Genomic DNA, 13,360 nt, shown 5'->3' with positions numbered 1-13,360 from the left:
TTTCCCAACTGACTGCAATTTGTTTCTTCTTACTATTCTATAGAGACTTTCAATATACACATTTGAAATCTAGGCATCTTAAGTTGTGTTTTTAACACACTCATAGTTTTTTTTGTTTTTGAGACAGGGTCTCACTCTGTCACCCAGGTTGGAGTGCAGTGGTGCAATCATGGCTCACTGTAGCCTCGACCTCCTGGGCTCAAGCAACGCTTCCATTTCAGCCTCCCAAGTAGCTGACACCACAGACACATGCCACCACGCAGGATTAATTATTACTTTTTGTAGAGACGGGGTCTCACTTCATTGCCGAGGCTGGTCTGGAACTCCTGGCCTCAAGTGATCCTCCCGCTTGGGCCTCCCAAAGTGCTGGGATTACAGGCATGAGCCACCATGCCTGACCACACATTTGTACTTACAATTTTATTTTCAGTACACTCTTGGGGAAAAAATGACAGGCCTTCACTTGATCGATAATGAAATTGAGCCTCCAGCTGGCTGAGTAGTTTGTCTAATGGCCTGTCACTAGCAACTGAATCAAAACTCTGATGATTTGTATTCTAGTCCTGTGTTCTTTCACCTGGGTGAGAAGTAGCTGCCTAGTCAGTGGTCTATGAATATAAGACATCATTACCAGCAACTTCACACCCTATGGTGCAAAGAACATACAAAAGTCAAAGATAAGCACAAATTACTGTCATAACACAGAAATTCAAAGACCCTGAGTAATTTGCTGCAGACTTCAGATGACTGGACAATCATGGCCTGAGGCAGTCCCCGCTGTCCCCTCTTGCCTTCTGGGTACAAGACTGAAAGCTGCCCTGGTGACACATTGCAGAGATTTTAGTAAATAAAGAAGAATGTGTTTCTCAGAGCCAACCCCCAAATCTTCATAGCTGGATCCAACCCAGACCAGGAGTCTTCATAGTGAGTGAACCCTTAGATGAGTGTCATATTTAAGTCTCATGAGTCTTCTGCTTAATAAATAAACTACTAGTGATTCCCAAACCTACCTGCACTGATCAGAATGATCTGGGAGAGTTTTCAAATAAAGATCTTTCGATTCATACAAGACCTGGAGACTTAGAAATGCCAAAGGTGAGAGTCTGGGGAATGTATGCTTTAAAATTCAGCCAGCCTGGAAATTTCACTGGTTTTTCTCATGTCTTAGTGCTGCAATGTAATACAGAGAGGAAAGATGCCTGCTTTTATTATCAAGTGGGCAAGCTAAGTTAGGCTGCATCCTTTAAGGGCTGCTTCCAGAAGAGTCTTTTCTGCTACCCAAGGGCCCTGTACCAGTAGGAAGGTCCTGGGCGTATCCGCCTGGTTACCTGTGAAGTCGGTTGTCTCATTCCCTTTGGCTGCACATCAAACCCCCGTACAACCCAGGGAAAGCTTTTTCTGAGATCGGCTTGCCAATTTCTTTGTGAAGCAGACCGTAGCCTGCAAGGGTGAGGGGCCTCTCCAGCAGAAAGAATCTCAGAGTGTGGATCATCCCTCACCCCCAACCACCGCCAAAGGGGCTTGGCTCCCTCCCCATGGGATTCTTCTCTGCCCTAGACAGCCAGCTACTGGCTTGGAAAAAGAGAAAGGGAAAAGGAAAAGAAAGAAGGTAATTCAGGCCCCAGTGGCCAGCGCCCTCAAGGACACGAGCAGTTCTTACCTGGAGATGGAAGAGGAGCGGCTCTGTTCGTTCGATCAGGAATTCTGTCTCTGCAGGTGAGCACTAGGCTTGCAACTCACTGGACTTTGAACAAAGGTTGATTTAAAAGCTAATGTATTTAACAGGGACATGTGGTCTGAATTCAAGTGACCTCTGTCCTGCTTCCTGCCAGCTGGCTGGGCCCTGAGCTGGAAAACCTGACAAACCTCAGCAAACCAAATGCTCTGGCCCACCTGCCTGGCCCTGCGGGGAGGCTGCTGCTTGCCAGACACTCCCAGAGAACAAGGAGGAGAGAGGGGGCGAAGGACAGCCAGGGAGGAGGTGCTTCCACTTTCCTTGGTACTCTCCCTTTGGCAGATGCCTTGGTCACACCCAACCAACCCCCAATCCTGTTAGGGTCCTCCAGTCCCCTATCCCGGGGTCGGGGCCGAGACTCATACAGGAGCATCCTCAATCACTGAGGCCTCCTCAAGGAGCAGTAGCCTGTAATACTCCCACCCAGGAGGCCAGTAAGCCCCAGGAAATGCGGCCAAGCGTTCAGGGCACCCATCCTGCTTCCCTCCGCCCTGGATTCTCACTTGTGTGCTCCCTAGGAGTTTAGCAAACAAAGCCCTTGCTCTTATGTCCCAGGCTTCCTTCTTATCCACTCTCTCCCCTCTCTTTTTTTCTTCTCTTTCTCACCTGACGGCGCTCTTTCTGTTCTCCAGCCTAGTGATAATTGTCTTCCCTTCATACACTCAGAGTCTCTCAGGCAAGCCCAGCAGGGTAGGCAGAAGACATTTTTACAAACCCCTCCATCCTGCTGCCTTGCTGCCCGAGAAGTAGGCTGGTGCCGGTGTGCTCAGCCCCCAGCCCTAGCCGCGATCAGCAGCTGATTCCTATCAGCAGCACCCACAGACAGTTCTAGCACTGGCCTTCTCACTGACCTGGATCCTCAGCCCACACTGCAAATCAGGGCAAGAGATTGCTCCCGGCACTCAGGCAAAGCAAACCACAGGCCGAGGACTGGGTGACCTCACCCCTCTTCCACCCACACTGCAAAGGCCATTTGTCTTTGCTGGGCCTTGGCTTGGCCCCCAACAAAGACATGACCTGAGCCAGTGGATAAACGGTTTAAAATGACAAACACTGAGCGGCTTCCTCATACCAGCTTATCTTCCTCCACCTCGGGGCTAAGCCCTCTTGGCCTCCTCTATATCTTTCAAAGCAGAAGGCAGAATGGGAAAATCTGGATTTAGGATCAGAACACCTGAGTTCACTGTAATCCCAGCACTTTGTGAGGTCGAAGCGGGCAGATTGCCTGAGCTCAAGAGTTCGAGACCAGCCCAGGCCACCTGGTGAAACCCTATCTCTACAAAAGGTTAAAAAAACGCCAGGCATGGTGGTACATGCCTGTAGTCCCAGCTACTCTGGAGGCTGAAGTGGGAGGATCACTTGATGGAGAGGCAGAGGTGCAGTGAGCCGTGATCATGCTGCTGAACTCTAGGCTCAATGACAGAGGGAGACCCTGTCTCCAAAGAAAGAAAGAAAGAAAGAACACCTGAGTTCAATTCTGATGCCACCGTTTCCCAGGTGTTTGATCCAAAGTAATTCAGTTTTAGCACTCTGGGCCTCACTTACCTTCATCACGTATAAATAGTTGTTATTGTATGGTTTTTAGAAATTTTTTAAAATTGTGAGTTTTTTTGTTTTTTGTTTTTTGTGTTTTTTGAGCTGGAGTCTCACTCTGCTGCCCAGACTGAAATGCAGTGGTGCAATCTCAGCTCACTGCAACATCCGCTTCCTGAGTTCAAGTGATTCTCCTGCCTCCGCCTCCCGAGTAGCTGGGATTATAAGCGCCCACCACCATGCCTGACTAATTTTTTTGTATTTTTAGTACAGACAGGGTTTCACCATGTTGGCCAGGCTGGTCTCGAACTCCTGACCTCAAGTGATCCTCCCGCCTTGGCCTCCCAAAGTGCTGGGATTACAGCCCTGGTGTATTCCTTTTGTATCTGGTTTATTTCATTCAATATGATGTTTGTGAGGTTCACTCATGTTGCTGTGAGTAGCCGTAGTTCATTTGTTTTCATACTAGGATTCCATTTACATAATGTCCAAATATAGGTCAGAACTTTGGGGGATTCCCGGTTAGGTGGTAACACATGACCCTAACTTCTGGTATACTGGCAAGATTCTAGTTCTTGAGCTAAGTGAAGGTTACACAGGTATTTAAGATTAATTATTGAGCTAGGCATTTTTGTTTCATGCACTAATTCTGTATAAATAATAATTAAATTATATTGAAATTTTAAACATTACAATATGTGTATAGCACACTGGAGTAAGAAGAAGCTCTTCAAGGCTAGAAGTGACCTGCCTGAGGATTTCAGCTGTGCTCAGCTCTGCATGATCTATTCAAAAGTGGAAGGGATCAATATCTTGGCATGCCAATAACCTACATGTGGCACACCTGAGCAATCTGGTCAGGAAGCTTTGATCTCTCCACTTCAATTTTTAAAAAATTGGCTGGGCACAGTGGCTCATGCCTATAATCTCAGCACTTTGGGAGGTTGAGGTGGGAGGAATGCTTGAGTCCAGGAGTTTGAGACCAGCCTGGGCAACATGGTGAAACCCCATCTCTACAGAAAATACAAAAATTAGCTGGGAGTGGTGGTGCACACCTATAGTCCCAGCTACTCAGGAGACTGAGGCAGGAGGATTGATTGAGCCTGCGAGGTCAAGGCTGCAGTGAGCCACGATCATGCCACTACATGCCAGCCTGGACTACAGAGTGAGACCCTGTCTCAAAAAAAAAAAAAATTAAATTGTGGTAAAATATTCGTAACAAAAAAATTACCATTCTAATCATTTTGAGTATACAATTCAGTGGCGTTAAGTACTTTCACACTGTTGGGCAACCATCACCACCATCCATCTCCAGAACTTTTTTATCTTCCCAAAGTGAAACTGTGTAGCCATTGAACATGATTTTCTATTCCCTCCTCCCCAGCCCCTGGCAACCACCTTTCTACTTTGTTTCTACAAATTTGACTACTCTAAGCACCTTCTATGTGTGGAATAGTATACTATTTGTCCTTTTGTGACTGGCTTATTTCACTTAGCAAATGTCTTCAAAGTTCATTCGTGTTGTAGCACATGTCAGAATTTCCTTCCTTTTGAAGGGTGAATAATATTCCACTATGTATATACACCACATTTTATTTATTCATCCATCACGGAATGAATTGCTACCACCTTTAGGCTGTAGTCAATCATACTGCTGTGAAAATGGATGTACAAATATTTGTTCAAGTCCCTGTTTTCAAATATTTTGGGTATTTGCCCAGAAATGGAATTGCTGGATCATACGTTTAATTTCTTAAGGAACTGCCATACTGTTTTCCATGGTGTCTGCACCATTTTAGCTTCCCACCAGCAACATAGAAAGGTTCCAATTTCGCCATAGTCCCATGAACACTTGTTATTTTCTGTTTTTTGTTTGTTTGTTTGTTTTTTAAATGATGGCCATTTTAATGGGTTTGAGGTGACATCTCATTGTGGTTTTGATGCATTTCCTTAATGATTCATAACGTTGAGCATCTTTTCATGTGCTTACTGGCCATTTGTATCTTCTTTAGATAAAAGTCTATTCAATTTGCCCATTTTAAAATCAAGTTGTTTTGTTGTTATTGAATTGTATCATCTCAATTTTTCTTTATTGTAAAACAAAGACTCAGAGACGTGAAGTGACTTAGCCAAAGTCACCTCAGGCAGACACATGGCTAAAAACACTGTGCTCTTGCTTTCATGGCCAATGCCCTTTCTACTATACCAGTCTGCCTGGTTTAATGGGTATCCTCAAATTTTTCTCCAGCTTCAGGTCTGATTGTCCTAGTACGCATGTCCTACTACCTTGTCTTTTTAGTAGCTCATTAACTTACTCTGAGCCTGGAATTTTAAGCTCCAGTGGTTTCTCTCCCTGTCTAGAGTCAATATTTATGACAGGCTCCCTTTCCACTCTCTCTGTTACTCTGGCCTCATCCCACCTTAAGTGGCAGCCTGTGTACTCTGCATACCTTTGGAGGAATTTATTAGGCCAGGGTCCAGATGCAAGACTGAGATAAATGTTTTACAGCAGTGTGGGTGACAAGCTGGAGACAGGGCAATGCCACTTGGCTGCAGCACACACTGGCTCCACATGACTGCTGACTGGAGCTTTCTAGTTCTTTTCAGTAACCAGGTGTCAGGACAGGGGAGGCCTGAGGATCCTTGGAGAGCTGTGAATTATTAACACTTGCAAGCTGGCTGCCAAGGATATCCGAGTAGTAATTCATTTGCTCTTCCTTTTCCCAGATGAGGGGTCAGAATACACAATCCTTTTCCACATAAGAAAAAGGCACAGAACAAGAACATGCCATGTTCTGAGTTCCTGCATATGGCAAGGTCTGGTCTTGGCACTCTTAGAGTATTGGTTAAAAGAATATTTGGTCGCCCCTTTGTAAGAGATACAGAAACAATCAGTGGTCCTTGGGCAGTTTGGATTCTGCCTTAAAAAGCCAGACCCTCAAGGGCCCCCAGTGGTCCAGAATGGGGAACAGGAGAAGAGCAAGAAAAGCGTCAGGGATCTCAAGGCCACAGCCTCAGCCTGACCTCATCCCTCTGGGGACCATCCCATCCAGAGGTAAAGGGTCAGTGAGAAAGAAGCAGGAACCATGAACAGCCTAGTGGCCCAAGTCTGTAGCTTGATTTAAAAGACATCCCTCGGCCGGGTGCGGTGGCTCACACCTGTAATCCCAACACTTTGGGAGGCCGAGGCAGGCGGATCACCTGAGGTCGGGAGTTCGAGATCAGCCTGGCCAACATGGAAAAACCCCGTCTCTTCTAAAAGTATAAAATTAGCCAGGCGTGGTGGCGCATGCCTATAATCCCAACTACTAGGGAGGCTGAGGCAGAAGAATCGCTTGAACCCAGGAGGCAGAGGTTGCGGTGAGCCGAGATTGCACCACTGCATTCCAGCCTGGGCAACAAAACGAGACTCCATCTCAAAAAAAAAAAGACATCATCCCTGCCAGGCGCAGTGGCTCACGCCTGTAATTCCCGCACTTTGGGAGGCCAAAGTAGGTAGATCACCTGAGGTCAGGAGATCGAGACCAACCTGGCCAAAATGGCAAAACCCTGTATCTGCTAAGAATAAAAAAAAAAAAAAAATCATCCAGGCGTGGTGGCAGGTGCCTGTAATCCCAGCTACTTGGGAGGCTGAGGCAGAAGAATTGCTTGAACCTGGGAGGTGGAGGTTGCAATAAGCTGAGATCATGCCATTGCACTCCAGCCTGGGCAAGAGAACGAGACTCTGTCTCAGAAAAAAAAAGACATTGCACCTCAAAGTATTGCTTCTCCCAGAATGGTTCCAATGCCCCCTGACATTCTAGCTTGGAGAGTAAACTAATTGTGCCCATCCTGTTTTCTCTGTTGCGTAGAATTCTTGACAGGATGCTGGGCGCGGTGGCTCACACCTGTAATTCCTGCACTTTGGGAGGCCGAGGCAGTTGGATCACTTGAGATCAGGAGTTCAAGACCAGCCTGGCCAACATGGTGAAACTCCGTCTCTACTAAAAATACAAAAAATGAGCCGGGCGTGGTGGTGGGCACCTGTAGTCCCAGCTACTCGGAAGGCTGAGGCAGGAGAATCACTTGAACCCAGGAGGTGGAGGTTGCAGTGAGCCGAGGTTGCGCCACTGCACTCCTGCCTGGGCAACAGAGTGAAAGAGTGAAACTCTGTTTTAAAAAAAACGAATTCTTGCCAAGGAAAAAGCAATGCTTGTCTTGTTTTTTGGAAATGTAGTCTCGCTCTGTCACCCAGGCTGGAGTGCAGTGGCACAATCTCAGCTCACTGCAACCTCTGCCTCCTGGGTTCAAGTGATCCTCCTGCCTCAGCCTCCCAACCGGGATTCCAAGTGTGCTCTACCATGCCTAGCTAATTTTTGTATTTTCAGTAGAGACAGGGGTTCACTATGTTAGCCAGGCTGAATTTGAACTCCTGACCTCAAGTGATCCACCCACCTCAACCTCCCAGAGTACTGGGATTGCAGGCATGAGCCACCACACCTAACCAATGCTTGTCTTTATTATCCACGGAAGAAAGTACATTTTCTCCTCCGAAGCCCAAGTCAGCATGAGGATGGCCCCATTCGGTTTGCCTTAGGGTAGAGTGCAGCCTCTGTGCCTCCAGACAACTGTAGAAGTGCCTGCAATTCCACTCAGCAGAGTATTTTTTTACTAAGCACCCTTTGCTAAGTACTACCTATTAATTTCCTCTGGGTCAATTGAAAATGCCAGGGTGGGTAAATGTTAAATCCTTGATGGAAGAATGAGGCATCAAGGCCCGGGACTCTTCGTGCCTGAGGGAAGGTTGAGAAAGAACAGCCATTGCCAAGTGTGGGAGACCAGTTTCCCCAACTTCTTCAGCCAAAGACAGCTTCACAGGTGTCTTTCAGAGGAGCCCTGCACTGGGATTCACATAGTGTGGCTTGCAGGCAGCTCTCGGAGATGATGAGCCAAAGAGGATGGGGGACCTGCAGTTGCAGGCCACACCCTGTCACCGTGGCATCCAGCAGGCCGTGGGGCCTGCGAAGGGGAAAGTCACATTCCCCTAGGCATTCACACAGCAGAGTGTAGCTTCGTGGGGGTGGGTGAGGGGGAACCACCCCACGGTACAGACAGAGCTGTGACTGCAGCCATCTCTGCCATGAGGCTGGTGTGTCCTGGAGAGACTCGCGCTGTCCCTGTAGAAATGGGTGTGCAGACTGGAGAGGCTCGGGCTGTCCCTGTAGAAATGGGTGTGCAGAGCCCGTGGCAGTGTTTGAGCCAGCAGTGCCACAGGCCTGGTCTCCCTCAGGAGGAGGCCTGGCCGTAAAGGAACTTGGTGTCTTCTATGACCGGAGAGGGACAAGACAGGCTCTTCAGGATACCAAAGTAATTTGGGCACATTTTTGTGTGCCTTCTGTTTTAAAAGACAGAACTTAAGAGTACCCGGTGAGCCATTCACTACAGACTGGAAATTAGAATGGAGGCTGAGACAGACATTTTCTCCAGGGCCTGCCGTGTCATCTTGATACCCAAACCCCTGAAGCTGCCACCTCTGTCCCTACAATAAAACAGCCCTGAGGCCAGGCGCGGTGGCTCATGCCTGTAATCCCAGCACTTCGGGAGGCCAAGGCAGGTGGATCACCTGAGGTCAGGAGTTCAAGACCAGCCTGGCTAACATGGCAAAACCCTGTCTCTACCAAAAATACAAAAATTAGCTGGGCATGGTGGCACGTGCCTGTAGTCCCAGCTATTCAGGAGGTGGAGGCAGGAGAATCACTTGAACCCGGGAGGCAGAGCTCGCAGTGAGCCGAGATTGTGCCACTGCCCTCCAGCCTGGGCGACAGAGTGAGACTCCCATCTCAAAAAAAAAAAAAAAAAAGCAAAACAAAACAAAACAAAACAAAACAGCCCTGACTCCCTCTCCATATTCTATCATTATTCTATTACCAAGGACTCTGGGCAAAAGGCCAGCAAGGACAGTGGCTGGGGCAGGCCTGAAATGCCTACATAACTTTGCTGTATGTGCCTCTGGCTCTGAGGCTTGGTTTCCTTCCAGAAAACTGTTGGCTGTGCTAGGTGCCAGTTCACCCTTCTCTGGGGGAGAGGCTGGGCCTCGCACCAGCCCCTGGAGCCTCGATTGTGCTTCCTCACAGCTACTGGGGCAGTAGGCCCTGAACTGGGCCAAGGTCAGAGTTACTCTCCCTCACCCACGCTCACCAAACTCACACATGCTAAGCAACAAGGGGAAATGTGACAGGAGAATGAGCTCTACTCTCTACATGCAGGTGTAGCCTCTGGCACCTTCATGGCCTGGAAGTCTAATACAGTCCAGTGAAATGGGGAAACAGCTACAAAGCTAAAGTTACCTTTGGCTGCAGTGAACACACGAGACTTGGACTAAGCCGAGGCAGGTGGCAGGTCTGAGCCATGCACCTGACAAGGGAGACTGACAAACTGGACTCTGTTCAGAGAAGAGTGGAAAGGACAAACAAAATATTGGAGCCATGAAAGCATTGAAATAATTATAAGAAATAATTGCAGGAGCTGGGGATATTTAGCCCAGAAAGGAGAAACATTAGGATGATTAACTTTCTTCGGAGATTTGATAGACTCCCGAGTAGAACGGAAAACTAGGTAATGCTGGCCGGGCGCAGTGGCTCATGCCTATAATCCCAGCACTTTGGGAGGCTGAGGCAGGTGGATCGCCTAAAGTCAGGAGTTTGAGAACAGCCTGACCAATATGGTGAAACCTCTTCTCTACTAAAAAAATACAAAAAATTAGTCGGGTGTGGTGGCGGGTGGCTGCAATCCCAGCTGCTTGGGAGGCTGAGGCCCAAGAATCACTTGAACCCAGGAGATGGAGGCTGCAGTGAGCCAAGATTGTGCCACTGCATTCCAGCCTGGGCAACAGAGTGAGACTGTCTCAAAAAAAAAAGAAAGAACACTAGGTAATGATACTAGCCCACACCTGAGTACTTAGCATATGCCAAGCACCATGTCAATTGTTTTACACACTTTTCTCATTTACTCTAAACAGCAGTTCTGTGACATTGTTATCCCCATTCCACAGTTGAAGAACATACAGAAAAGGTGAATGACTTATCCAAGGTCACATGGTAAGTGGTGGAGTCAGGATGTAAATCCAGGCAGTCTGCCGCATGTGCCTGAGATTTGCCTGCCATCCACAGACATTTCCCACGTGGGGCCCTCAGCAGACTTCACTGAAAGTTAAAGGCAGGCAGGACTGACAGCAGCACAAGGAAGAATTTTACCAGAAGTATTCCACAAGGGATATTGCATGGACACTTTGGGTGGTGGTGAGCTGCAGAACAGTAGAGCGATTCAAGCAGAGGATGCAAGAGGTATTACCCTGAACAGTTTGCAAGGAGCATTACAGCAGCAATAGCACCAGGGAACTTGTTAGGGATACAACTTCTTGGACCACCCCCACGCCTGCCCTGAGACCCTGAATCACAGACTCTGCAGCTGGGCCCAGCCATCCGAATTGTTCAAAGATGCCCTCCTGGTGATGTTAATACACGCTTAAGTTTGGGAACCACTGGCATGCAAGTGTCTGCACGTTTCCAGGGACTAGAAGACTGCTGCAGTCTTCTGCTTCCAAAACCCCTTAATTCTACAGAAGTAAGATGGAAATACAATTCAATGTCCACTCAGGTTTTCTTTTTCTTAATGTTGAGCACTTGCTATTGGTATCTTGAAAACAATCTATCAGTTGCTAAATTGTGTAACTGGACACAATTTAGCACCTGATAGATTGTTTTCAAGATATTCAAAGGCCCACAGGATACAGATTTGGGAGGCTGTGGATGACCAGGAAGCAGGCTAGATTTCAGCCACATCATTGTTTCACTGACTTCCAAGCCAGCCCCACATGTCCCTGCTCCTTGCTGGTTCATACTGTTCCTCTACCCCTGCCTTTTGAAATCCTGCCTTCTTTCAAAGCTCAATTTAAATGTCACATTGTCCACACAGAGTGCCTAACACTGTCTGCGCCCACAGGGCAGTCTCCTTTTCTTCCTCCCAACCTCCCCTGCTTCCTGGGTTCTCTCTCACTTCTGGGGTACTTATAGCCCTTGCTGCATTCTGTTTCATCTCACAGGGATGCAGGCCTCTCTCAACAGTGTGCTCGCCTTGAGAGCAGGCCCCATTCAGTCATCGACAACCCCACAGGGCCTGGCACACAATAACCTTGTGAGAAGTGACCAAAAGTAACATTTGCAGAAAACCGTGCATGCAACTGTTTGCAGGATGGACAGACACTACATGGCTGGTGAAAAGGAAGTACGCTGCAATTCACTTTTGAGCCCTGAGGTCTCTGCAGAACTTTGAGGTTTTTTGCAATAACCAATATGAATACATGTGTGTAAACTAGCACGAAAGGGGCCTCAACCTCACTCACCCGCAACCCTGGTTGCCTTTAACTTCTCTTCATGTTGCTAATAATCACTGTTTTACAGCTCCTCAATGAGAAGGAATGCTGAATGCTCTCAGAGCCAACCTTTGGAAGGATCCCATGGACGCAAGGAGGGAGAGGTCTCCAGCTGAGAGAGCAGAGAGGTCATCTGTTTGAACACTGTCATAGCGACAACAAATAAGAATACTAGGATAACAGAAACCAGGCCCAGTTTAGCAGTTCATACCTGTGGGACCCGGTATCCTGTAGGCTGTGGTGGACTGGTCCTGTGACCAGGACGATGGTGAGACACTCCTCTTCCCAACATGGGTTCCCAACCCCCAGGCTCCCAGAACGGACTCATTCTGCAGTGAAAGCTAACACTTTGATGGAGTGAAGAAGTATTTCTTTTTTTTCTTTTTCTTTTTCTTTATTTTTAGAGACACAGTCTCACTCTGTCACCCACGCTGGAGTGCAGTGGTGCGATCTCAGTTCACTGCAAGCTCTGCCTGCCGGGTTCACACCATTTTCCTGCCTCAGCCTCCCAAGTAGCTGGGACTACAGGTGCCCACCACCACACCCAGATAATTTTTGTATTTTTAGTAGAGACGGGTTTCACTGTGTTAGCCAGGATGGTCTCGATCTCCTGACCTCATGATCTGCCCGCCTTGGCCTCCCAAATGCTGGGATTACAGGTGGGAGCCACCATGCCCAGCTTGGAGTAAAGAAATATTTCTAATATCTGTCTCATCTGAAGATGGCTTCAGTGGAGCGATCTGGGAGTTCTCAAACCCCAGAGCACCCTACTGTTTTTAGGACCACAGAGTACTACAATAACAGGAATAACAAGGAAAAGAGAGGCTCTAGACTAGTCATGAAAAAATTTCCCCCACCCTCCCTGCACCCTTGAATTCCTGCGTAGCCTGGCACTGGGTGTCAACCATGACAGGTGTTCCCCCAGAACCAGGGGGCTTCCTGGTGTGCTGTGCCCTTTGGCACAGGGCCTGGCCCAGCCTTGCAAGACTTAGAGCCCAATGTTTCTGATTCTCAGACTAATGCTCCTGCCATCTAAGGGCACAACCCTAGAATTTAGGAACAATCGTAATCTCCCAAGCCATCACTGACCAAGGAAGAATAGAACAGAATAGAAATGGATGTGAAGCTGGGCATGGTGGTTCAGGCCTGTCATCCTAGCACTTTGGGAGGCCAAGGCCAGAGGATTGTTTGAGCCCAGGAGTTCAAGAGCAGGCGGGGCAGCATAGGGAGACCTCATCCAAACAAATCATTTTTAAAGTTATCAACCAAGCATGGTGGCTCATGCCTGTAATCCCAGCACTTTGGGAGGCCAAGGCAGGCGGATGGATCACTTGAGGTCAGGAGTTCAAGACCAGCCTGGCCAAGATGATGAAACTCTGTCTCTACTAAAAATACAAAAATTAGTCCCGCATGGTGGCAGGTGCTCATAATCCCAGCTACTCGTAAGGTTGAGGTAGGAGCATCACTTGAGCCCGGGAGGCGGAGGTTACAGTGAGCTGAGATCACGCCACTGTACTCCAGCCTGTGTGACACAGTGAGACTCCATCTCTAAATAAATATATAAATAAAAAGTTATCCAGGTGTAGTGGTGTACACCTGTGGTTCTAGCTGCTTGGGGGGCTGAGGTGGGAAGATCACTTGAGCCTAGGAGGTTGAGGTTGCAGTGAGCTATGATTGCCCCA

General features: G+C 48.0%; 1 protein-coding gene across 6 annotated transcripts in view; it reads right to left on the bottom strand.

The window, feature by feature from the left end:
* PDZK1 (PDZ domain containing 1) overlaps window positions 1-2,564 on the bottom strand; it is a 34,851-nt gene extending 32,287 nt beyond the window's left edge. For 3 of the 6 annotated variants that reach the window (XM_017875078.1, XM_017875044.1, XM_017875051.1), the window contains exons 1-2: window positions 2,342-2,564; window positions 1,661-1,744 (exon numbers count right to left, since the gene is read on the bottom strand). The gene's annotated coding sequence lies outside the window, so the exon portion shown is untranslated. Of the gene's footprint in view, window positions 1-1,010; window positions 1,033-1,660; window positions 1,901-2,341 lie in introns of those variants that run through there. The other 3 variants (XM_017875067.1, XM_017875058.1, XM_017875101.1) reach the window with 3 other exon arrangements.
* Between the last annotated feature and the right edge of the window lie 10,796 nt (window positions 2,565-13,360).

Source organism: Rhinopithecus bieti, unplaced genomic scaffold (genome assembly GCF_001698545.2).
Source record: "Rhinopithecus bieti isolate Rb0 unplaced genomic scaffold, ASM169854v2 scaffold_1234, whole genome shotgun sequence".
NCBI lineage: Eukaryota > Metazoa > Chordata > Mammalia > Primates > Cercopithecidae > Rhinopithecus > Rhinopithecus bieti.
Note: the sequence above shows the minus strand (reverse complement) of the source record. Positions and strands in the feature narration are given on the sequence as shown.